Genomic DNA, 26,687 nt, shown 5'->3' on the forward strand with positions numbered 1-26,687 from the left:
TAACCCAGGTCTGTTTGACTCCAGAATCTGTAGTCCTAACTATCTCACTACTGTCAGTGCCTAATTATATGTGGTCATTGATTTTCTAAAAAAAAAATTATATATATATATATATATATATATATATATATATATATATATATATATATATATATATTTCATTGAAGCAAAAACAATGCTTCAATTGGGCTGGTAGACACCATGTATAAATAAATTACATTAAGGTATTTATTCCCTGTTAAAAGAATATTACTAACAGAAAACTATAAGAGCTAACATGGGAAGGAAGGATATCTTTTTAGCACCCCTAACATCACACAATAAGAACTGGAGATGACTCTTCTCCATCCCTAGCCAAGGTAAATAGGGAAGAAATTAAAATTTTATACTAGAGATAGCTAAGGAAGCCATTAAAATTAGTGTGGGTTCAGGAAGGACCTAAATAAATAAATCATTAAGCAATTAAGATTTCTAATTAAAATGGAAAAGACAACACACAACCTCTATACGATACCTCTTTGGATCACTGAAGTACACCTCTTTAGGCCAGACACACTGTTAAGTATAAAATATAAATATTTAAAAATCCCTACAGTGCAATAAATATTTCTGGGGACTGGAGAATGTATTTAATTGTACAAGACCAAACCATGGATAAAAACTGTGAATACTCATTTGTTTGCTTCTCAGAGATTAATGTAGAGCTGTTGAATATCAGTTGCACCTTAACGTGCTCAGATTTTTGTGTTTTTCTTTTTTTAATTACTTAAGATTTGGCACATTTTCTTTTGTTGAGCGAAAACCCAAGCAATTAACTGTGAGGAAAGCTACAGATACGCTAGGGCCACATTACCTTAACAGAGTAACTGTTCACACATCATCAATTGCACAGTCTCCATCATTGGTCCTGAATCTAGCAGGCTATTCCAAAAGCAATCATGGCAGCTTTGACACCTTCCATTCACTTTCTGAAGAGAAGGGAAGGTAGAGGAAAAGACAAAATGATAGGTAGGTTACAATCTTAAATAGCAATCTTTATCCTCATTCCTAAATAAGTTTCAAATACTTTGTGATGAAATTATAAAAAGAAAATACAACAAACAATACTATGAATGTCACAAAATGGAAATGGGAAGTTTCATGGCAGGCCATGATCATTTTGGAGGAGGGTGAAATTAAACATCTGCTCAAAGACACCCGTGAAATGTTGTTGTCATTTTTGTTGTTGTTTTGTTGTCAGTGGTCTGAGTGCCAATCTGAAGATTCCATTTTGCAATCTCTGAACTTATACCAAGGTATCCTTTTTATTCAATGATGGTGCTCAGAGGTGGGTGGGACAAGTTTCCATGTCAAATAAATAAATGTAGAAGATAAATAAAAAGAAGAGAATGATGTAATGCAAAGCTATTTAGCTTTGCCAGATACTTCTGTAGCAAATAAGAAATCCCCGCAAGTCAAATGCAAGTCCTATTATCTTCCCAATAACTTCAATAACGAGTTATTTGGTGTGGAAGCAAGCTTGGGCCTCGGTTTTGACAGTTTTATAGTCCTTGGTCAAACTTTTCAACAGCACTTGGGCAGGCGTGACTAGGCAGCTTGATTATACATACTTACTGACTTTCCACTTGCAGATACACAATATTTACTTTTCAGGGTGAGCCTGTAGACTCTCTGACCAATTAGGCCACAGATTCTTGTGCCTCATGAAAGCTAAGCAAAGGCTGTGGATGTAAAAGCCTCAGAAACACACGCAGGCTGGGATTTGCTCAATGTGTCTTCATATAATCTTCACAAAAGACTGCCAATGTCCAGTAGCCTTTTACATCATAGCCACTTCGGTGTAAAAACACTGAAAGTGTCTCTCAAATAGACAGTTTCGTTCTGTGGGTTTATAGAGAACCACATTCAGGCAGCAGATAGGATCAAACTTCAGAAACAGATACAAAGCTTTTAATAAACCTTCTAAATCCTTCTGCTTTCCTTGTCATTTTTTCTGTCATTCAAGTTCCTCCCCAATCAACATTTCAACTTTGTAAGCCAACATTTCCATAAGTGATCCTCCATTCTAGCCTAATTGATCTCATGGTCCTCTAAACAGGAATGTGTATTCCTTTCCCTCTGCCTCTGCTTGAATCGCTGATCCACTTAGGATGTCATCATCCTGCCCTCCTTATTCCTCCTTTCCCCATGGTAAATCTAAATGCTACTTAAATTCCACATCCACCATGAACATTGCTTGGCAACATGATCTCTTCCTTCTCTGTGATCCTATGGCACCAACTGTTTTGTTTATACTGCGGTATGACCATTCTGTAACATTACATAACTTCTCATTTATGTGTGCTTTACTCTCCCCAAAAAATCGTTTCAGCCACCAATGACAATTTCTACTTAGGTGGCTACCATACTGAAAAAAAAAATTCTACCCCAAAGCCTGTATAAATTTAGGTTACCATTGTCCTTATATTTAATCCAGGCTCAAAACCATGGAATCACTTTTGAGTCTCCTTCCTCTTGCCTATTTCCCATATTCAGTCACCAGAATTTGTGAATTCTAGCATTGTTCTATCTCTTGCAACCATCCGCCTTTTCCATTTCCACTGCCAACACCCTTGTTCAGGCCTTTATTTCCTTGCCTGGACTATTTCAAAAGTCTCCCACTGGCCTCTCTGACTCCAATTTCTCCACCTCTAATCCAATTTAAACATACCAGCCAGATTAATCTTCCTAAATACAACTCTGACTCACATTACTTCTCTGTGTAAATACCTTCAATTGCATCCAAAAATCTATTGAATAAACTATAAATTCCTCAATCTGGCAGGAACTGGGCCCAGTGTAGTGAATGCTGTGGTGGGCCACTGTGATCCCCCATACCAAATAGATTCATTTCCCCAATGCCAGATGAATCCCTCTCTAGAAATTACCCTGAGCAATGGGTGCTCTTTGGACCAAGTTTTGTACCCTCCCCAGTCTCAACCCACATTCAATGACTGGTTGCTACGAGGACACAAGGCCCATCCCCCTTGCATCAATTTGGGACATCTTCATAGGTCTATGCCAGCTTCTGAGTGACACATGTGATCATCTTTTGAAAATTCATTTCAGTTCAACTTCTCAGCCTGCCTTCTTTATTCCTTTACAGTTATTGATCCTAAGGGCATTCCTCAATAAATTTCCTGCACTAGAATCTTCATCTCAGAATTGGTCTTCCAGGATATAATGGACGATACTCAACCACCTTTCTTTCATATCTTTTACTTTTGTCTTCTATATATCCTACACTCCAGCAACTGGCTTACCTGACATTCCTTCAAAATACTATATACATTATCACTTATTTATTCACTCAAAAAAAAAAGTATCTACTGATTACCTAAAATGCTCCATATTTCAAAAAGGTACTGGCTTAAAAGAACATAGACAAATAAAGAGGCTACTAGACTATAGTACGAGCAGTTGCTATGGTTTAGGTATGATTTGAGTGTATTCCCCAAAATTCATGTGTTGGAGGCTTGATCACCAATGTGGCAGAATTAAGAATTTATGGAAGCTGTAAGAGATGAGGCTAGGTGTAAGATAATTAGATCATCGGGGGCATTGCCCTTAGAAGAGATAATGTGATTCTTGTGGGATCCCAGTTAGTTCATGCAAAGGTGGGTTATCAAAAAAAGAGCAAAACTGGCCCTGCCCCAGTCTCTGGCTTCCTGCCTCCTCATGTGATTCCTCCCTCTCCTATGCATCCTCATCATGTTGTGATGCAATCTTGGATTTCTAGGCTCCAAAACTATAAGCTAAATAAACCTCTTTTCTTTTCAAGTACCTAGCTTCAGGCATTTTGTCACAGAAACAGAAAACGGATTGATACAGCAGTGATTTCTCAGCTGAGATCAGAGGAAGAACAGGGAGAAGAGTGTGCCAGACATGGAAAAGTCTTGGAGACAGGAAAACGGTTGAGTTGATGAACTGGAGGTACATTTTTAAATGGCTAATGTAAGGGAAATTGAGAGGTGGTAGCAAGAGAGTTCAGCAGGGCTAGCATAAGAAAGACAAGTAAGTCTTGTGTAGGATCTGGACATCATCCTTAAGGCAAGGGGAGATATCACAGAGCTTTAAGGAAATAAACAATACAATGACCAAATCTATGCTTTAGAAAGATTCTGTAGAGAAAGAATTAGCTGGAGTAAAGTTTGATGGCAGATGACTACTACAGTCCTCCAAGCAAAAGATTATGGTGAGCTACCAAAGGAGATAGCAATGAAGATGGAAAGACCTGGACAGATTCAAGAGACATAAGAAAATATAAAGGACATTATGATTTATTATACAGAGGATGATGGGAGGGGAGAGTCAAGATCACACTGTTTCTGACATATTTCTTAAATAATTAGATGGGCATCATTCACTGAAGTAGGAAACCCAGGAAGATGGAAATCTGGAGACAAAGATGAGTTCGGTATGCAACATGCAGAACTTAAGATCTTTAAGTAAGAGTTGGATACATGGATGTGGCCAGCATTCAGTTTCGTATAGGTCTGAGCATCAGGAGAGCAGCCTGGCTGGAGGCACAGGGGAGCTACCATTAGCATATCTATGGTCATAGAAAACTGAGGGTGAGATTGAAAAGAACCCCCTGAAAAGAAGAAGGAAATCCTGCAGAGTGTGAGGTCACAGATGCCAAGAGGACACTTCAAGATGAGATACTTCTACAGTACCAAACAGGAATCAGACCAAATAAGGTAAAAACCAAAAAGTGTCCTCTGATTAGAAACACACTTGTGCCTTCATCCAAACCTCCCCCCAGTTTGAAATGTCCTTTCCCGCAACCAGAGACCACAGAAACATTTCCATCTTTCAAGGATGAGTTCAAATTACCTCACATTTGCATGGTGATTTGCTGAAGATCATCACACATGACCTCATTTACTGACAGTTAAGATTTTGAGGGTTAAAACCATCTATGTATCTTGGCATCCCTTCAGCTCATTAAAATGTGGATGCTGTAGGTTCAGAAAAAGAGCCAAATCTGTCTGGGAAAACCTCACAAAAGAAGAGAATCTTAGGATGGGAAGAGCAAATCTACTGCTTGTCCTTGTCAGCAAGAGGGCACATGTGGGACAAGCCTACTTGACAGTCTGTCTTCAGCCTTATAAGAAAACTTAGTGAATGAGATCGCAATGACAAGACCATATTGACTTTTCACTTTGACATTAATTTTGTCAACGAGTTTCGTGTTAGATGTGGAGCAAAAACGCTCCATCTCCCAGAGCCTGGCTGACCTCACTTACCCTCAAAAGGGAGGCTGGAAAGAGTCAGTGATAAGCAGGCATTCATCTTCTGACTTTTTTTTTTTAACTTCTTCTTCCTGGAGTGTAAACATCTAGAGAGGAAAGCCTATTTGAATAGGTGCAACTGCCAACTTCACTTGCCCTCTTGCATTTAATGAGCCTATTTTGTTTTATGGGTGCTTCAAAAGAACTGACAGAGAGGAGGCAGCTACGAACAGAAAACATGAAGCAACTTGCTGAGCCCTCACTGTGAGGTCGAAGGCCTGTTATGCCACAACCTTGCAGACCTACATATTCATAATTCCTCTTTCAAACACAGACCAAAACCCAAACTAGAACAGAAGAGTTCCTGCTCTCCTTCAAAGTGTCAACACCAGAGAGAGTATTTCAAGGTAGCTTGAGGGAGTTGCAGTCGCCATCACAATAACAATTTGAACTGTAGTAATGTGGTACATTTTTCAGAGACATTCAGCCCAGATAACCAAAATTTGCTACACAGCTGCAGGGACAGGTATTTTTGTGCCCTTCCCCCATCCTTGCCTAAGCAACATTCTTCTTAAGTCCTCAAGAGGCCTTGGCATTCCGAACATTAGCAAATATTTACTCAATGACCAACAGAACACCTTGAATATGGCGGGTCCTTGATGGTGGTGATGTTGGACATTGGTAACAAATAGCCTTTTAAGCCGTAGGTTTTTATAAATAGAGGGTAGTGAAAATAAATGTTAACAAAGGTAAAAATTCCCAACAGCTGGAATCTAGAATATGTTGCCTAAAGAAACTTCAGGTCAGTAAGAAGTTAATAAACACCTATTAACATTAAGCACCACAGGAGCACAGGTGGCCCTCTCTATCCATCACCTCATTTTGTCATTTCAGCACTGCCTCTGTATTGATACTGCACACATGGCAGACTTCACTTCTGGATGCCTTCATATTTATGCTGTGTTTTTTACCATAACCCTGAGTGAAAAAAAAAACAGATAATCATCTTTATGCTGATCTATCCTACAAGGTCCAAGGATATAAGTCATTATAAAAGTAGAACCAGATAGGGCTGGGGATGCAGCTCAGTGGTAGAGCACCTGCCTAGCTTGTGCAAGGCCCTGGGTTTGATCCCTAGCATAGGAAAAGGGGAAGGATAAAAAGTGGTACCAGCTGTATAAATAGGCACTTCAGACAGGAGAAGGAAATTCGGGATTTAGTCCAATGCCAGAATTTTACATGATTAGAAAAACTTTTTAATAAGCCAAGATATGAAAGAGATTTACAAAGATTAGATCATTGTAAGTAACATCTCACAATTAGTTTTATTCTCTGTGCATTCCCTCTGTTTTTAATACCTGCAATATTAGAATCCTGTCACAATATACCAGCATGCTACATTTTATAACCTTAATCTCCTCAAACACAGAGCCCACAACTGTCTCAGGGGTCTTTAGGAAGAACATGGATAAGGAGATTAAACAATTTAGGTAGAAAAGAATATTTTTCAAACACCAACTATATATTAAAATAAGGAAAAATATATTTGTATTAAACCATAAAATCCTCTCTAATAGCTAGTAGTAGTGGTGGTGGTGGTGGTAATGATGATGAGATGATGATGATAATAATAGGTGAGATTTTTTCAGATGCATTATGACATTTAACCCTAACACCAATCCTATGATATACAACTATTATTAGTCCCACCTTAGAAATGAGGAAACCAGGGCTTTAAGAGGTTAAGTAATTCTCCCAAGGTTGTGGATGTCCTGTAGCTAATAAATGAGCAAGGATTTGGGCCTGTTAGGCTCTTGAGGTTCCCTCGTCACCACTAGGCTGCACTGCCAAGGTGTAGGTTGCACATACACAAATAAAACACACAAGACTAATTTCCAGGTTTCCCAGAGGTCAAGAGTTGCATTCTATGTACAAAATTTGTGGGTTGTCTTATTTTATAGTAAGTCATGGAACTGCTGAACTAAAACAATCAGCCAAGTCTTTCTGTTTGCAAGCCACCTTTTCCACTGCGGTGTTGCATTTTATTTCACTCACTAATTTTTTTTTTTTTTTTCCGCTAGCATGATTGCTTCCAACCCGAGAATTAAAACTATGCAATTATGTTAATATTTTTCAAGAACTTGGATTTTTTTTCTCTAGAAGATTATTTTTTAAAAACCAAACTTCAGCATTTGTATCTTTTGGTATTATTCACAACTTGTTCTATTTCTAATAATTTATAAATGGAAATGAAGCTTGCTTTGGAAGTCATGCAGATTGGAAATTTAGTTACTTTTCATTAAGTTTAAATGAAAGACTCCAATAGTGACCACTTATTTTACTACTAGGTAATCCCTTTTGAAAATGGAATCAGAATTTTTTAGTTGTCAAAATAAGAGAGGACTTCTTTGTCCAATACTTTTCTCATATTTGTAAGCCAATCAGAATTCTCCAAACTATCAAATTATAAATCACTGTCACAAATTTACAATTTAAATTCACCATCAAATTACAAAATAACTTAATTAAATTCAATAAAATGAATTAGAAGACTACAATATGAGTAAGTAGTAAATAGTAGTTCCAAACAAGTATCTATATTATTTATATGCAGGACTAAAAGGAGTTATTTTTTGACTAAAATTAAAAATCAACCTCTTTCTGGATAGTTAATTTTTCATCAGTTTTCCACATAAGGTAAAATTAAAACTTGATTTAAAGACAAATAATGAAACTAAGCATGACAATTAATAAGGTACTAGTGATGAACAGGACCTCATATTAGATGCTGATAAGATATGCCTAAAAATTCAAAACCAGGTCCCAGATAATTTGACCACTGTTTTGAGGTATTGTCCTTTCCACTCTATGTTGGGTTGTTGGTTTTTGTTTTTTTTTTTTCAACTTTACTAAAACATAATTGATGAATTAAAGTCTTATATGTTTAAAATGTACAACTACATATTAAATAATCATCATAATCAAGCTAATAAATATATCTATACTTCATATAGTTCCCTTTGTGTGTGTGAGTGTGGGTGAGAACACTTAAGATCTACACTCCCATATTTCAAGTATACACTTTTAACTATAGTCACATTACTATAGATTACACCTCCAGAACTTACTGATCTTGCAAAAATAAAACTTCACACTCTCTGATCAACATCTCCCCATTTCTCCCTCCCTGCAGGCCCTAGCAACCACCATTCTACCCTTTGCTTCTATAAGCTTGATTTTAGATTCCATATATAGGTAAAATCATGTGGTATTTGCCATTCTATGTCTGGATTACTTCACTTGGCATAATGTTCTCCAGGTACATCCATGTTATTACAAATGTCAGTATTGCCTTCTTTTTAAAGATTCAATAATATTTCCTTTTATATTACTTACACTACATTTTCTTTATCAATTCATGTGTCAACAGACATTTAGGTGGTTTTCACATATTGACTAATGTGAATAATTCTGTAATGAACACGGGAATGCAAATGTCTCTCCAAGACAATTATTTCAATCCCTTTGGATATACATACCAGTAGTGGGATTGCTGGATCATATGGTAACTACCATTTGAGGAACTTGCATAGTGTTTTCCATAATGGCTGTCCTTATTTACAGTCTCGTTGCCAGTGTACAAGGATTCTCCACATTCTTCTAACACTGGTTATTTTTTATCTTTTTTGTTAGTAGCCATGCTAACCAACAGGTGAGAGATGAGTCCTCTCTGTTTATTAATTATGTTATTTTTTTCTTGCTGTTGGGTTTCTTAGACATTTTGGAAATTAACCACTTATGGGATATACAGTTTGCAAATATTTTCTCCCATTCTATAGGCTGCCTTTTTACTGCTGTATGCTATGAAGAAGCTTCTCCTTTTGCATGTGGGGTAGGGACTTTTGTTTGTTTTAGTTTGGTGAAATCTCACTTGTCTACTTTTTTGGGTTTGTTGCCTCTGCTTTTGGTATCATAGCCGAAAAATCACTGCCTAGATTAATGTCAGGAAAATTTTTCTGTTCACTTCTAGTAATTTTACAGTTCCAAGTCTTTTTACAATTAAGTCTGTAATCCATTTGGAGTTAATTTGTGTATATAGTGTATATAAAAGTATCCAATGTCATTCTCCATATTAGATATCTCATTTTCCCAAATCCATTTATTGAATATATTATCCTTCTCCTATTGTATCTTGGCACCATTACCAGATATTGGTTGTAGAGAGATGTGGATTTATTTCTGGACTCTATTCTGTTTCATTGTTTTATGTGTCTGTTTTTTATGCCAGTACCATGTTCTGAATACCATAGATTTGTAATATATTTTGAAATCAAAAAGTATGATGACCCTCACTTTGTTCTTCTTGCTCAAGATTGCTGTTGTTATTCAGGGATTTGTGTGGTTCCATCTGAATTTTATTTTTTCTATTTCTGTAAGGAATGTCTGTGGAGCCAGGCATGGTGGTGCACACTTGAAGTCCCAGCTACATGGGAGGCTGAGGCAGGTGGATTGCAAATTCAAGGCCAGCCTTAGCAATTTAGTGAGACCTTGTCTCAAAAATTAAAAGTAAAAAAGACTGGAGATATAGCTCAGTGGTATAGCCTCCCTGAGCATCCCCAATGCCACCAAAGGAAAAAAAATGGTTAATTTGTATCTTCATAGGGATTACATTGAATCTGTAGATCACTTTGGGTGGTATGAACACTTTAACATTATTAATTTTTCTAATCCACAAACATGGAATATTTTTTCCATTTATATGTGTTTTCTTTAATTTTCTTCATCAATGTTTTACACTTTTCAGTGTACAAGTCTCTCACTTCTTTGGGTTAGTTTACTTCTACACATTTTATTATTTATATTGCTATTGAGAATGAAATTGTTTTCTCAATTTCTTTTCCTGACAGTTGACTCTTTGTGTCTAGAAATGGGACTGATTTTTGTGCATCAATTTAGTAACTTGTAATTTTACTGAATCTGGACAGTATTTTTGTTGAGTCTTTGGGGTTTTCTACACATAAAGTCATATCATCTGGGGGAAAAAAAGATAATTTACTTCCTCCTTTCCAATTTGGATGCCTTTTGTTTCTTTCTCTTGTCTAGTTTCTTTTAGCAATGAGTAGAGGAAGAGATCAAAATGTCTTCCCTGTTAAATATGATGGAGTCAAAATGACAAGATCAAAACAAGATCTAAAGGTAGGATAAATACATCCTTTTCATTTATACCTAATAAATATACCATCTGAAAATCCCCCTTGAAAGAGAGAGAAAAGAAATTCACATTATTACATTCTCTATCATAATTTAGCAAACATTTCCCTGTTTCAGGGGTAACTCTGCTAAATTCATTAAGGTAAAAATATAATACAATGTAATTCATAGCAAAGACTGCTATCTCCGCTTGTTCTTTTCCCCCTGAAATGATTGCTCATGGTTCCTAAAAATTACAATATTAATGTTTACTTATTTAGCTATATGTCCCTCAACATGTCTTCACATCCTTTGCCTCTATTGAGCCTCAAAACCATCCGGGAAAGTTAATTAAGGCATTATACAAATATAATAACTGGCCCATGGAGAGAATGAAGGATTTGTCCAAGGAATACAGCCACCTAGGAGGTGAGCCAGAACTAGAAGTCAACTTTTAAGGACTATATGTCCATTTTAAGTGTTTGAGGTCATCTAATAATTTACATGATGGTATAAAAATAAAATATTTTTTGTAAATCTGATCATTTCTCCCACCCAGCCCCTGCCCAATAGGATTCTGATAGCATCCTGTTGCTTTTAGAATTAAAGATCAAATTCATCCATATCACAATCTTTTGTGTCTCTGGATGACCCAGGCCCTGCTGCCTGACCCCCTGTTGTTCCCCCATCCTTATTCTATTCCAGTTCTTCTGCTCCTTTCTCTTCATTTCTCCTATCACGGACCTTTAGCCTTTGGCCACTGAATCTAGAACTTTCTCACCCCATCCCCCCACCAAGTAATGCCTCTTTTTCCTCTCCTCTCACCTCACAACTGTGTCAAGCTCGCCTGTAGTTCTATTACTTTCCCTCTTGGGTACTTATTACCAATACAATTTTAAATGTATTTGTGTGATTATGTGATAACTATCTTCTCCTTTCAGACTATATGCTCCATAAAGATGGAAGCTCCATATCTGGTTTTGCTCACCATTGTTCACTCCTGTTGAACAATGTGCCTAGAACAGAGTCTGTACACTACGAAGCACATCAGTGAATGGCCTCAGCAAAATAAGTACAATTGAATTTATGCTTATTGCTTGTGATATACAACTTTGCAGCCTCCCCTTTCAATGGCTCCCTCTTAGGCCTAGTTCCATGGAGGTAACAGCTTTTTCATCTTAAATGAAGTACTTCCCACAGGAATTCCAGGGAGGACAGGGACAGTGACATCAATCAAGGACCTCTAGTTCCTCTGCAGGGGTGGATGGTGAAGTTACTATATAGCAAGGAAAGCCAAGATGTGCCAAGGAAAGTCCTGTTAGTTGCATTAGAATTTAATCTCTACACAGTTACTCTCTCTTCAGAGAGTTAATCTCTTCTCAGATAGTGTAAGGGTTTCTGACCAACTGACAATAGAGAATTTTTGGTTTCTCTGAAAAAAGCAAAATCTTTCTATGGCTTGGGAATATTCTTGTCTGTTTGTTTTTTAGTTCAGTGTAACTTAGTAAGTTCAACAGTAATATTTGAGTTGGAAAATCTAAATGCACAAAGAGTTTACCTGATCCATCAATCCCAGAAGCATCTATTCATGGAATCAAGACATCCTCAGGTTAGAATGGACCTGAGAGATAACTCATCCCCTTTCACAACCAAGACTCAAATCATTACATGTCTCTCTCTCTGGGGTTCCCTTGATCTAGGGCAATATGTTCCATAACTTTAAGAGAACCTAGAGGAGGACTTCATGATAGTTCTGTAATTTAAAAAATCAAAATAATGGCTCTCCACATAGATTTAGAGAAATAGGAAAAGATGGTGGAGGAAAAGAAGAGGAAATGAGGAAACAAGAGTTAGAAATGGATAACAAGAAAAAGAACAAGTAGGGCAAACAATGAAAATGGAAAAAAATGAAAAAAAAACAAACTTTGGAAACATGTACAAATTCAGATAGCCCAGGATATGAGTCAGAAGAAACTTGCTTTTTAAAAAAATACAACCAAAGACTAATAAGGAAAATGAGATGGCTTTGCTGTTTTTGTTGTTAGTCTCTTCAAAACATAAATTTACAGTTATTAAACAAAGCAAAAATTAGAGTTATTACAATGTTCTGTTTGTGTAGGGAACATTTTTAAAGCAAAATATGGATATCCAAGAACATGTAAATCAGATGAAAAGATTCAAAATGCACAGTAAAGTATGCACAGTAAAGCATACCTTACATTTGTTTTTTAAAAAACAAACAAACAAAAAAAAACCACTGAACAGCTAAGAAGATCCCTTCCAAAGTGTTTCATTTTCCTTCTCTTTACTGGCTTCCTCACAATGCATTCACCTATATACCCTGATGTTACTGGCACATAAATCAAATCTTTCATAAAAATCAGAAATAAAAAATATATGAGCACAGGAGTTCTTGATATTGGAAAGACTCCAATCCACATGTACTTCTGGGCCTGATCCATTAACATACTTTAAGAAGTCAGTTTGTTCTTAGTTCAGTCGTGAAGAACGTGTTACCAGACTTAATTTGCATGTACTTATACACTCTCTATAAGAAGTAGAATTTCTCTAACAAATTGTTTCACAATTGCCATAGGAGATGATGTTGCAAGGTGTGTAAAACCTTCCCGGCTACTTACTCGTAACCAGGCAGTAACTAAAGCATCAGAAGATTTGGAAAATCTGGCTCAATGTATTTGTGACTAATAGTAGTGTAAGAGCCCACAAAAGGAAGTACCGTTGCACTGGGTCTGATGTCTGAGCAGGGAAACCCTCTCTGAGGACAAGACACTGTGTGCGGTGCAAACCACTCTGCACCTCGGGAAGATCAATGCTGATCAACAGTAAAGCAAATAAAGGTTCTTCCCCCAGCACCCCCAAAAATGTTTGAAACTGACAAACTACAGATCATATATAATAATCTCAGAAAAAAAATTCAAAAAAGAGGCACAGTAAGTCCCTTTCTGCCAGAGGCTGACTCCCAGGGAGGGGCTCCCAGAGCAGTCTTCAAGTCTGTTGACTTGTTTTCTCAAGCTGTTAATGTAACTTGCAGCTACATTGGTTTGTTTTGTTGTTGTGACATGGTCTCCATAGATGTGCATTGAAATTGTGCCCAACTGCACTCAAGCCAAGAACCATGCAATCTGGAGGTTGTGCAAGCAAGATTACAAGGCTCCAAGGTATCCAATGCCTGCACGGCTCATCTCTCCCTCTTACCTCGAAACTCTCCTTGTCCAACCCAGGCAACTGAATGCTACGTTGGGACCTGATCCAAATGCTATGGGAGAATGGTCACATTAACAGAGAAAGAATAGAGCTTTATCTTCAAATCAGGGTTTTATTTTGCACATTTGGAAAATGGACAATGATAAGCTAGAACCAGTTTGATGTTGGTTTTGGGGGGTTTTTTTGTTTTTTGTTTTTTGTTTTTTTTTTTTTTTACTTGCCCCTCTTCCTTTGTGTACATAACCCAACTTGCTCTTCTTTATTTCTCTCAGGAGTCCATCGCCCTCATATTTTCTTCATCCTCCATCTCAAGAAATACATTCTTTAAAAATAACTCAATAAGGGGCTAGGGATATAGCCACTTATCAGTGTTACAGCACTTGCCTGGTATGCACAAGGCCCTGGGTTCAATTCCCAGACTGTGCAAATAGAAAGAAAGAAAGAAAGAACGAACACAATCCATTCATGCACACCAGACTTAGCAAAAATAAATACAAAACACTCAGATGCAATTAAATTTGAATTTCAATTAAACAACAATCTTTTAATGTATGTCCCATGTAACATTTGGGACTTACTTATCCTAAAAATTATATTAAAATTAGTCATTATTTATTTGAAACTCAAATCTAAGTTGTCCTGTATTTCTCGTGGCAGCCCTACACTAAAGAGTAAATGCCTTGTGATGTTTTCATCTTTTCCAAGGTTACTGACTGATTTTAAACTTAGGGTCAAAGTCCCCATATTAATAATTTGGAGAGCATAGCAGCCAACTGAACAAAAATATAGCAGGTAAGCAACCACTTCTTAAAATTTGAAGGCCTCTATTCTAGAGACAAAAATTATACTTTGGAATTAAGGCTTATTGGTTGGAATTAAGGCTACTGATCAATGTTTATTTCAAGCCAACCAGTGTGATAGTTAATGATTAATCATATTAATTGGTGCTCTATTCTTATAAATGGAGAAAATATTGTTCAAAGCTACAAATCTCAGATCCAAAATATTGATTTCCACAGTGTCTTCAGGGGACTAGACCCACAAGTTGGGGCAGTTGAGTTTACTAAGCTCAGCTCACATATCAACAAAGACTTTTTACATGTTGTATGCATTGACAGAGTCAAATAGAAAATATGTACTTTTCAAATCCTTAGGAAACCTGTAATTAGGGACAGGGAGAGAGAGGAGGTGCAAAAAGAATGGTAATGAAAGAGAAAACAGGGAAAAGAATGGAGCAATAGAAAAAGAGAAAAAATAACCAGATATAAAATATGTAAATGGAGAGTGAAGAGGATACTTTTGGGTCAACCCCAATCACCCAGAATAGGTGGTTGTCTATTGGTGGAAGTTGAGGATTTCTGAAGAACTCTATAGAAAATACTAGAAGTGGGCTCATTCAAAATTTGTTTGAACCTCTTTATGGAGTTTATTATAGAGGCTGGTCAACTAAAAATTATTTTTTTTCCAAACTTCTTGCAATTGCAGTTGATTTAAGCTCCTTCACCAGAAACACTTTAAGAACTTGCATTCAGAATAGAGCGCAGCAAGGAAAGACACAGGGCATGAGGAATGAGGGATCCTTCTGCTGCTGCGGGTGGCATGTTAGCTCCCTTGTTTAGTGGGATTGGATACTCTCCATTGCTCTCCATTCCGTGGTCATGCAGTGTCCAGAGAGATTCCCTTGATGGCTCATACGTGGTGTCATTTCAGGATCCATTCCTGAAAGCTCCACCCTAGATTTCTGTTTCTCCAGCCCACAGATCACTTGTGCTGACCACTCAAAACCCTGTGTCATTAGTACATTTCAGATTAAGCCAGCTAGAGAGGAGTCTGCCCTCTGCAACAGAACACTAAATGATATAAACTGCAGTCCCTTCCAATAACTATTCCACCAGTCTCATGGTCCTTATGGTCCTGAATCAGGGATACTTTTTTATCTTCTGCCCAGGGATCACTTGACAATGTCTGGACACGTTTTTGGTTGTCACAGCTAGGTTGGGAGACAAGGGAGATGTGAGTGTTACTGGCATCTAGTGAGCAGCAGCCAGGGAGGTTACTAAATGTCTCACAATTCACGGTACAGCTGTCCGCAACAAGCAACTATGCAATCCAAAATGTCTGAGTGCCCAGATTAAGAAACCCTTGCCTAGCAGAGCACTTGGTTTGAAAACTTTTCAATAAAATGCAATATTTGGGTTTCAAAATTATCCTCTTTTACAATGCAAATTGCCCTCACAATAGTATAGGTATAGGTTAATTTTATTTTCATGTAATATGGTCTTATTCTCAAATGTACATGATTTTCACATTTTGATATTTCTGAAACCATGCCATGGTCCAAAAATAAGGTTTATCTAGTGTGGTATTTTTTTTTCTTTCTTTCTATTTATTTATTTATTTTAGTAAAAAAGTCTGTTATTAAATCTGTAGAACATCTTGGAACTGGTGACATCTTATCAAGGATTTAGGGTAACTGAAGCAGGTACTCTCCTGAGAACAAGGTTGCCCAATTGCACGTGGTGGAGGAGCACTGGGGGTGCTCAGAAAGCAGCCCAACCTCAACCTCAGCTGCAGTACAGAATCACTGAACACTTTTCATTGGTTTCGGCGTGAGACCTATCATCAGTGTTGTTTATGCTCTATACAGGCAGAATCCAGAACAGATACATTAGGGCACCTTGAAGGAAATGGAGAAAAGGGAAAAAATGAGTGTCACCAGAGACAAACAAAAAAATGATAGCAGAAAACCCAATTTCAGAATTTTACTGTCCTGCCCAGGATCAGCTCTCCTTACTAGTGCCAGGCAATTTGCTGACACTCCAGTCTTTACAGCTCTTAGTAACTTTCACAAACTCTCAAGGACCCAAAGGAAATCACAACCAGAGAATTTAACTAATAATAGATCCTGATAAGAAGACACAGAGTATGCTTTCATCCACAGGGAACACAGCACATATTCCAAAAGCAATCTGTACCTTATAAATATACTTCCTACAACCTGTAAACACTCTTTTTCCCATAGTCAAGCTCCTGCCTTGAATGAAGAGGTGCTCAGTAAATATTTGCTAAACAGAATTATATCCATTCTCTAAAAGTGCTACTGCCTCGAATGGGGGAAGAGATATAAGCTCCTTTTAAAAAGGAGAAGGTTCAAATTCAAGAAAACAATGGTGGGGGGGGGGTGGCAAAGAAACTAACCCATTCAATTATCCCTTTTAACTAGCAATAGAAAGAGATCTACCTGGCTTTAAATAAATGTTGCTTCAGAAATTTGCTACTACTGCCATCCCTGTATTCCTACTATTTGTTTTTTAAATTTATTTTAAGTCAAAATCAACACAATAAATTCTAGTGTCCCCAACTGCCTCAAGACCCAGAGCATAGTTTTCGAGAAAGTTAAACTCTAGATAAGATCCTGAAGTCAAGCTTTTCTACACCCAGTGTGTTTGGGAGACAGGCCCTGATATTGCTGAGTTAGTTTGAAGCAGTCAAGTCTGAAGCCTCAGCCTATCTTTTTAGAAACAATCCTCCTAATTCCAACAGAGTCAGTTTTCCTTTGTTTTACATTTATTTATTCAGAGACTTCTAAATATATGCTGGTCTGTTGAAACAGCCTCTGGGCCCAAGTACAATAAAAACATTAATTAAAACACATGATTAGAAACACCCAGCAGTGAGCCTGGAACAGCATCAAATGAGCTCTGCCATTTAAGTGTCAGTCAGAGAAGATAAAGCCGCCTGAGGGTGACCCGCGATGTGCCTGCCTGGCTTCTCTGAGGATTCCTGATCCATTCTGAGGTGAGTGCTCTCTGCTGATGGATGCCCACACCCAATTAGTCAAATTCTCTCCTAACCCTTGATTTGGCACCATCTCTACCTGCCACACCTTTCATTCTGCTGTGGACTAACGAGAAATTTGCAGAATCCCCAAGTTTGGCAGAGAACTTGGGCACAGGAAGCTTACATAACTGTTGAGCTTTGGCAGGGCAACACCAGAAGAGCTGGGTGCCTTCGGCTGAAATGTGCCCTGTATTTCTTGGGCAGTGTCACTCTGTCTCTGAAATGGTCTACTCCTGCTTCTCAATCCGGAAGCCAGCTGCAGAATTCCCATGGAATGCACAGTACAGGAGTCAGGGAATACCATGGGAATAGCATCCAATCCAGGAAGTGTAGGTGCATTGGATTTGAGGAAAGAGAGGTAATAAACCTTCACTTCCCCTTGACATAAAAAAATTCTCTAAATTCCAAATTTGTTTACACAGCTAATTAAGCATGAACATTTTGAATCTAGCACAGGCCTGTTGAGAAGTCAAATCTTGTTCCACACAGACATGTTCTGTCAAGGACTCATATCCTTTGAGGGATGCCATCCACAGGAAATATGACTTTATTATAAGTTCTATCCTTTTCTAAATGGTTCACAAGTAAAATAACAGCAAACGATCTTGGCTTCCTTCTTTTATGTATAATTTTCCCACAAACCTCCCATCTTAGAAAAACAAGAAAAGAGATTTGAAAGAAAACAATAGCATATCAATGCTAGGTAGGAATAGGATTTCAAAAGAGGGGGAACATATTATTTACTGTTCTACTGGATCCTGTATTATTCATTCCTCTTTATTTTTCTTTAATGACAAATGTGCCAATATATTATTACAAAAAAAAAGGCTACCACCAAAGTAGATAAAACTGCCTTTTATCACACATCTGGCCCAAATTATATCTCCGCAACCCCTTTTCAATCAGTCATGGTGTTTTTTATAAATTTGTGACTTCGTCGAATTGGCTGAGTTTCATGTGCTGCCTGCTACTACATTCTGACATGCCAGGCTGGTACCTAAGAGGAAAAATAACACTTTCCTTCACTCTTAACCCACATTCTGACTTCTCATGCTGAATTCAATCCCCAGCTAATTAGTTCAAGAGCAAGCAACTTTAACCAAGATTTGGTATTACTTTCCTTTTTCTGAGAGCTGGGCTTTCCCCAAATGTAGCTCTCTTGTTACCCTTTGCATTTTAAATAAGCCATTTTGGAGCATGGCTCTTGTTTTTTCTTTAATATATGCGCCCCTTGGGGCTGCACCGAAGCTTGTGATGGCTCTCTGCCGGCAGTCAGGGCAACAGAATGTCTGCGAGATCCTGCTTTGTACTGAAGTTGGCGTCCATTGTGCAGCCCCAGCTGAATGCCGAGGTTGCAAGTCAATTTTCTCAGAAAAGCAGAGTCCCTAGTACTCTCAGTAGATTCCTAAATTCACTTAGGTTCCTCCATTTTGTTTTGTTTTAAACACACAGTATTTTCTTTATTGATAGTTTGCGGAATAAAGTATTCAACAGAAGTCAATTTTTCCAATAACTGAAGACTTGTTAATGTAAGAACTTGATGAAAATCCTTTCTCATATGTTAAATAGTTCCCTTAGGTCTCAAATAAGATATATTCGATGTATTTGACTTTTTCTTGATGGTTTGGAGTCATCTTTAAACTATCAAGTATTATGTGGGGATACAAAAAAAATAACAAAATCATTCTCTGATTCACTCTCATATAAAATAGCCCCAAGCCACTGGATTTTCTTTTTTACTTTGGCAAATTTTTATATTTTTAATTTTTGTCTCCTTCCATACTATCAACTTATCAATGATCAATTTGCACTGATGTTCATATGTCAAAGCAAACTTTGGGTTCATTGCCTCCACTGTACAAATGATTGGAAACCCATATAAATAAGTATGATGTAACATCTACATTAAAAATAAATCTGCTTTGGATAGTATCAATAGGGAATATTGCTTTGGGATCTAAATATATAAGCATCAGTACCTGAATGTGCAGAATCTATTCTGGTTACACAGAGGTCTTCTTAGGGCTGAATTCCAGCTCTTAAGAGAGATTACCAGAGACTTGGTCAAGTTCAGTGGTCAGTAATCAATCTGTTCACTCTCAGATTTCTTCTTTCTTTTGTGTTCTTGTCTTCTCTTTGTCCCTCTAATTCCTGCCATGAACCATTTCAGTAAACATTAAACCATCTACCAAAAGGAAACAAATTATTGAGGAGAGACCAAAACATTTTAATCTATAACAAATTGAATTCTGGATTTTTGTTGTTGTTGCTGCTTTTGTTTGGTAGGAGGAAAATGAAAGTACATTAAAATTTAAAATTATTTGAATTTTTTTATTTCCCTCTCATTAAAATGGGAGCAGGAAGGTTGGCAACTCTCAATCAGGCACCTGCCACTCTTACTTCAACCCCTTTAACTAAAATCTCAATGTCAGCCTAAATAATCCCAATCAAACTGACTTGGAGGATGTCAAAGAGCCCCCAGGGTACTGGCACTGGTTGGACAGCTCATCCTAGTTTTCTGATTTGAAAACCAAAACTCCCACATTCCAGAAAACTTCTTAGTCCTAGGCACATTGGGACAATAGGATGGTGATGACTCAGAGGTCTCTCATATTTCCCCCTGATAGCACTTTTATTTTTACAGCATTTCTAACAATTCCAAAAATTGTTGTTTTGTTTTGTTCTGTTCCTCTCTGCCCAGTCTGGCTAATTCTTTCTAAACCATTTCTAGTGCTGCTCTCCTTTTTCCCTATTGCCAACTGAGATCTTTATCCCCTGATACTGGGCTGTTATGTCATGAAATTTCTCTGCCTTCATTCCAATGCATGCCACTCTCATGTTAACCCTTTTAAAATCCTTTTTGACACAAGGGCTTTTGGTATGAGGAGAAGGAACATACATTGAAATTTGAAAAAATTTGAAAATTTTATTTTTTTAAAAATTTGCCTCTCATTAAAATGGAGTCCCACCTCCTCCACAAAGTCTGGCATCTTTCCTGGAGAAAAAGTGAGCAGGGTAGAAGAAAGAAAAAGGCAGGAAGTGTTAGCTGCTCAGTGCTGCAAGGCCCAGCAGAGGGGCTCCAGAAATAAAATCTAAGAAACAAAAATCAAGACTGGGCTGCGTGAGAGAAAGACAGGTCACTGAGATCAGTAACCTAGAAAAGAGGTCGGAGTCAGCCATTGAGCCAAGGAGGCCCAGCCACACACAAAACAACAACAAAGTATCTTTGTGAACATCCCAGAGCCAGGGTACCTGGGCTCTGCATGTGAGAAGCAAGAGGACCTTAGGAAGCCAATCACTGGGAGTACACTTTACCCCACAGCTGGTTGGAAGCAGGATTGGCTGCAGAAGGAAAAGTAAACTGCAGTAGCAATACTGCTATTACCATCCTCCTTGCAGTTAGCAGGTATGAATTTGGAAAACTGTTTATATTTTAATGTATGCATCCCTTAAATGCAAAAACTACTTCTTCAAGTGCTCTGTATTCCCGACACCCAGCACAATATGTAGTCAATAAATATTTGACTTAAATGATAATATAATCTGTTCCCATCTTCCAAAGGCCATGTGCACAGGAAACCCATGAGGAGGTTTCAGCAACTCTTTTTTTCAGCAACTTCTTTTCAGGAAGTCTGGAAGCCATCTGCCTGGTTGAGGTGGAAGATACACTAATCAGCAAATCCAGAGTGAACACAAATCCTCCCTTTTCTCTTTTTAAAACTTCAGAGCAAACATAAACTGTCCTACTTTCTCTTGTATCTTGGTTCAAATGCTAGGCATAAGAAGCAAAAATAAAATCAAACAAACTTGCTTTCACCAAGACTGCAAACTAAGCCCCAGATCCAAAATATCCTTGAGTTTTCATACTATAGTGTTTATTAGTACTTGAAGTTTACCAGAGGGCATGAAAAATTGATCTAGTTGTTCAGTTTCTCAACTTGAGAGCTTCCAGCACACGTGCTAAATCAGTGTCTGAGCATATGTTGTGATGCGTTCATGCTGAAAACCCCTTTAAAATGATCCAGTCTTTTAAAGACTGCTAAGAATATATTTTTCACGAGATAACACTTTTAAAAAAATCTAAGTTTAAATGAAGACCTATTGAGCTAACTTTGTAAATGCAATTACCTTCATGACTGATTTATGAAGTCCCTTGAGTAAACAGAGAAAAGAAAAAGTGATAGTTAAGATTTACAAATAATGAACTATTTGAAAGAGCTTCAAGTAAGAGCCTTGTTTTAAGTGCCAAAGTAAACATCTACCACTATAAAAGGGGGCTACTGTATTTTGTTTTCTATCAAAAAAAAAAGGTCAGGTATAATTTTGGAAAGCCTCTGGGGAAGCAAAAAAGAAGCCCCCAAAATGAATTTCTGATAGGAATCTGCATAACATGCATAAAGCTAGAAATATTATTCACCGTAAGAAGCTGACTTCCTTAAACTTTGTAAATCACCTAAACTAGAATTCCTCAATCTTAACACTGAAATTCTGGACCAGGTAATTCCTTGTTTTGCAACAGGGAAAGGGGTGAGGGGAGCTGTCCTGTGTTGTACTGCGGGATACAGAAGCATCTCAGACCTATAATCACTAGATGCCAATAGCAGCTTCCTCCCACCCCCACCCCTACTACCACTAGTTGTGATAATAAAAAATGTCTACAAGCCAGGGTGCAGTAGTGCATGCCTGTAATCCCAGAGACTCGGGAGGCTGAGACAGTTGGATCACGAGTTCAAAGCCAGCCTCAGCAATGGCGAGGTGCTAAGCAACTCAGTGAGACCCTGTCTCTAAATAAAATACAAAATACATCTGGGGATGTGGCTTAGTGGTCTAGTGCAGTTGAGTTCAATACCTGGAGCACCATCCCCCAAAAAATGTCTACAGCCACTGCAATATGCCCTGGGGTTTGGGGTTGGTGTGGCAAAATCATCCCAGTCAAGCACCATGGACCCAACTAGAAAAAAATTTTCTTAAAAACATGAAGGACACCAGGTTTGTAAGGACCAAGCAAAGAAACCAGAAATGTCACTAACAAGATGAACAAGACAATGCACAACTTAGACAAACCATTAAAACAATGCTCAGAAACAAACATACCTGAAAAACAAACCATTAGATCTAAACTGCAAGGAAAATGATATACTAAAGAACATAGGAAAAGCCAGCATCAGTGGCTATTTGAAAAAAACATTTTTCTTAATTTTTTAATTGAAAAAAGAAACCACATTGGTCTAGATTTTTACAAGTCAGAAACATTTTGCAAAGAACAATAACGCTTCTCGTCATCTCCCAAAATTGTGTTTGTCAAATTTTTAATATATAAAGGATAAGATTTATAAATTTCCAAGGAGTCGGTACTAATGTGGAAAGTCATTGATATTTTGATGTTTGTACTTGAATGTGAAGACTAGGTTAGGGCTCTGTATTCCCCACATATAGCATCCTGGACACTCAGAAACTGTTTTATTTAAATGATAATAAAATGTACCTTCATGTTGGAAGAGGCTTTAAGAAGACCTTTCAAAATGTGATGGTATGAATGTGTTTGAACATCTCATTTGGAAATAAGAATTGCTCTGTGGAAAAGACCAGACAATGCTCAATAGACATAATGCAGTCAGGAGGAAAGGAAGAGTTAAAAAATCTAAGTTAAATTCCAGCTTCACTGGTCTTAGATATTGTGACCTTGATTCTGTTAACTCCTCCGAAGAACGAGTACAGTAATCCTACCTCAAAGGACAGTGAAGATAATTATATCAGATAAAGTACACACAGTAAGAAAAAAAATGCCTCTCTTGAACTTGGAAGAAAATGGAATTCTAACTCCACCTGCAGTACCTACCCAAGTTAACTTTTCTCTTTGAAGTCAAGAAGAAAAATATGCCAAATCATCACAGACCTAAATCAAAGTGTCAACAAAGACCCACACCAACAATGACAATATAAAACAAAAATTAAAGGGTGCAGGGGCTGGAGTTGTAGCTCAGTGGTACAGCATTTGCCTGGCATATGTGAGGCCTTGGTTCGATTCTCAGCACCGCATATAAATAAGTCAATTGAATAAAAGATCCTTTTCCAACTAAAAAACATTAAAAAAAATTAAAGGGTGCAAGTAAGAGACCTGAGAGTAAGTGGATACAGTAAGAATAGAATATTGTCAACATAAAGTCCACTAATAAATTTGGTAATCTTTTATAGAAACTCTAGATATAAAGAGAAAAAAATATGACTAAACAAAACCTAATGTCTTAACTCTTCTGTAAAGTATTTAAAACTTTACTTAACTGTAGAATTAATTATTTTTTTTAAGTTCAATGTATCTCTGTTAAAACTTTTGGAAAAAGAAGACCAATTAACCTAGATATACTTGCTTAAAATTAATTTCCAACTTTGTTTTTAAAAGGTTTTAAACTGAAGGCTACTTCCAAAGTCATAGAAATAATCTGTTTATTAATCAAGGAGCTGGTTACACAGGTATATAAATTTATCAAAACTCACCAAAAATAATATCTTGCAGTTTATCATATGTAAAAAATAGAACATATGTTTATGTATTACATACATCTTGATGTACTTACATTTATGTTTCTATTTATGTATATCCATGTATATATACATAGTACATAAACATGATACATTTATATAACTACTTACATTTCCTAAAATATATAAATTTATGTGACACATATGTTTTTCCTCTCCTTAAAATTGATCCATTAAACCAATTTTAATTAGAAGAAAGAAAGAAAGGGGGAGGGAGGAAGAAAGGAAAGAATTTAGTTTACAGAAAAATATAAATAAAAAGAATGACAACAGCCAAGGTCTACCACCTCTGTATGACTATAAGAGTAACACAGGCTATTTGTCCTGGTAGCCAATAAGGGTGATTTTTCATCTCACATTATTATTAAAAATGAATATCTATTGGATAATGTAGATTAACAACAAATTAGTAATACTGAATGTGTGTATATAAAACCACACAGCAATGCTGGGAATGTGGCTCAACGGCAGAAGGCTTGCAGAGCATGCACATGACCCTGAGTTCAATTCCAAGCACCACAATAAACAAATAAATAAAACCACATAAAAGAGCACGCATACAAGCGATACTGACAAAACTGCAATAAAACATTGAGATGGAAGTTATAACTACCAGACAAATAGGATAACTTTTGAAGGACAGAGCAACAATCATAAAAATGAGCAATATCAATCATATTTAAAAATTAAACATTTTTTTCAGATTGGTTTACTGTCTTTTTAAGAAATTTAGGATAGAAACAAAACTCAAACTTAATGAAATATTCGAATGGAAATTTTCAAATATCAGAGATGCAAATAAACAAAACTGGAAACAGACTTGAAAAGCCCAGTCACTAGCTACATGAAAACAGCCTTTCCTAATGCTTCTCCAACACCTCCACAGCCTCATCACCTCCTCCCCAATCTAAGCAAAACCAGAGCACTGGGCCTCACATTCAAAAATGAGTGAATAGCTGCAGAATGCCAGGGATTGAATGCAGGGCACCCAACCACTAAGCCACATCCCAGCCCTTTTATTTATTACTTTGAGACAGGGTCTCGCTACATTGCTTAGGACCTCACTAAGTTGCTGAGCACAGGCTTTGAACTTGTGATCCTCCTACCTGAGCCTCCCAAGTCGCTGGGATTACAGGATTCACCACCGTGGCTGGCAAGAAAAGTTCTTTCAAAAAGAGACCAAGACAACTTCTGAAGAAAAGTAATAGTAACATCAAAAAATAGGAGAGTAAAATGAAGTCATTTTCAGATATATAAAGTCTCAGGCAGATTTGTAAGATGCTTTTTCTCCAGAAGTCACTGAGGAAGGAGCTCTACTAAAATGTTGGATAAACCCAAGAAAGAGTAAGATTCTCAGAGAGAAAACTCCTTCAGAAAAAATTCACCAGACGGTAACAAGGTAAACAGAACCGTAGCAGGTCCCAAAGCCAAACAAAACTTAATTGAAGGGAGCTCAAAACAACAGAGTTGCTTCACCCAGGAAAAATATAAAACGGAACTTGAAGATTATCTTACAGATTGTATTGTGAAAATTTATAATGAGAGCCACTTCAAAGAGAAGTTTGTAATTTTAAAAATGTCAACACTAAACAATAAAAAGGTGATTATTAACTCCAAGAAAACTTAGAAATTGTGTAAGAAATGAAATTATAACATAAACTATATATATCATATATACATACTGTTTCAGTACATTTAAACTATCTAGTATGAATAGCATATACTATATATTATGTATATTATAATCTATATATAGCATAAACTTTAAACCTGTATGACTAAATAGTATATAGTATAATTTACACTGTATGTACACATATACAGTGTACTTTAATATATAGTACATATAATCATATATACATTGTATAAGTTATATAAAATATCCACACAAACTACATGCATACATACTAATTATAACAAATCATTGAATACTGATTTAAACAAAAATTGTGCTAGTATCATTTAAAAGAAATGAAGTGAGGAAATGAGCCATAACAGGGCCAAAATAAGTAATGTTTTAAAATAATGAATAAAGCAATAGCAGTATATGCATAGTACTTTGATATTAGAAGTAAATATCTTATAAGCTTTTCTTTTTTTTTTTTTTTTTAAGTACTGGGAATTGAATCCAGGGGCACTGTGGGTTCAATCACCAGTACTGAGCCACACCTCAGCCCTTTTTATTTTTTTGCTTTGAGATAAGGTCTTACTAAGTTACCCCAACTTCTGCAGTTGCTGGGGTTACAGGCAGGCATCACCATGCCCAGCTAACATCAGCTTAAACATCTGAAAATTTTAAAAATGGTTATCTGAGGGAGACATGACTTCCAGAAAAATGGGAGGCAATTGGGGTGGAAGAAAAAAGAGAATGTTGGTTTTTGCTAAAAGCCTCTTAGCACTAATTGACTTTCTAAGCTGTATGCTCATTACTTTGATTTTGAAAAAGGAAAATATTAACTTTTAATAAAAGGAAGGAAAGAGGGAGAGAAAAGGAATGAAATTATTCCCTTAAAATAGATTTATGTGATGTAATACTGTAATACTATAAAAATATTTATATAATCATAGTTCTAGGGACTGCAACTCTCAAAGAAAGCAACTGTCCCCAGCTTTTCAGTT

At 36.9% G+C, this 26,687-nt stretch overlaps 1 long non-coding RNA gene across 1 annotated transcript in view; it reads right to left on the reverse strand.

Moving 5' to 3' along the window:
• Positions 1 to 25,637, reverse strand: part of LOC124079971 (uncharacterized) — a 34,781-nt gene extending 9,144 nt beyond the window's left edge. Inside the window, exons 1-3 of the long non-coding RNA XR_006847549.2 lie at positions 25,175 to 25,637; positions 19,508 to 19,679; positions 854 to 968 (exon numbers count right to left, since the gene is read on the reverse strand). This is a non-coding gene — a long non-coding RNA (uncharacterized LOC124079971). The remainder of the gene's footprint in view (positions 1 to 853; positions 969 to 19,507; positions 19,680 to 25,174) is intronic.
• Positions 25,638 to 26,687: the final 1,050 nt, after the last annotated feature.

The sequence above is a fragment of the Marmota monax genome, unplaced genomic scaffold (genome assembly GCF_021218885.2).
Source record: "Marmota monax isolate L192 unplaced genomic scaffold, Marmota_monax_Labrador192_F-V1.1 WCK01_AAM20220418_F8-fsc00015, whole genome shotgun sequence".
NCBI lineage: Eukaryota > Metazoa > Chordata > Mammalia > Rodentia > Sciuridae > Marmota > Marmota monax.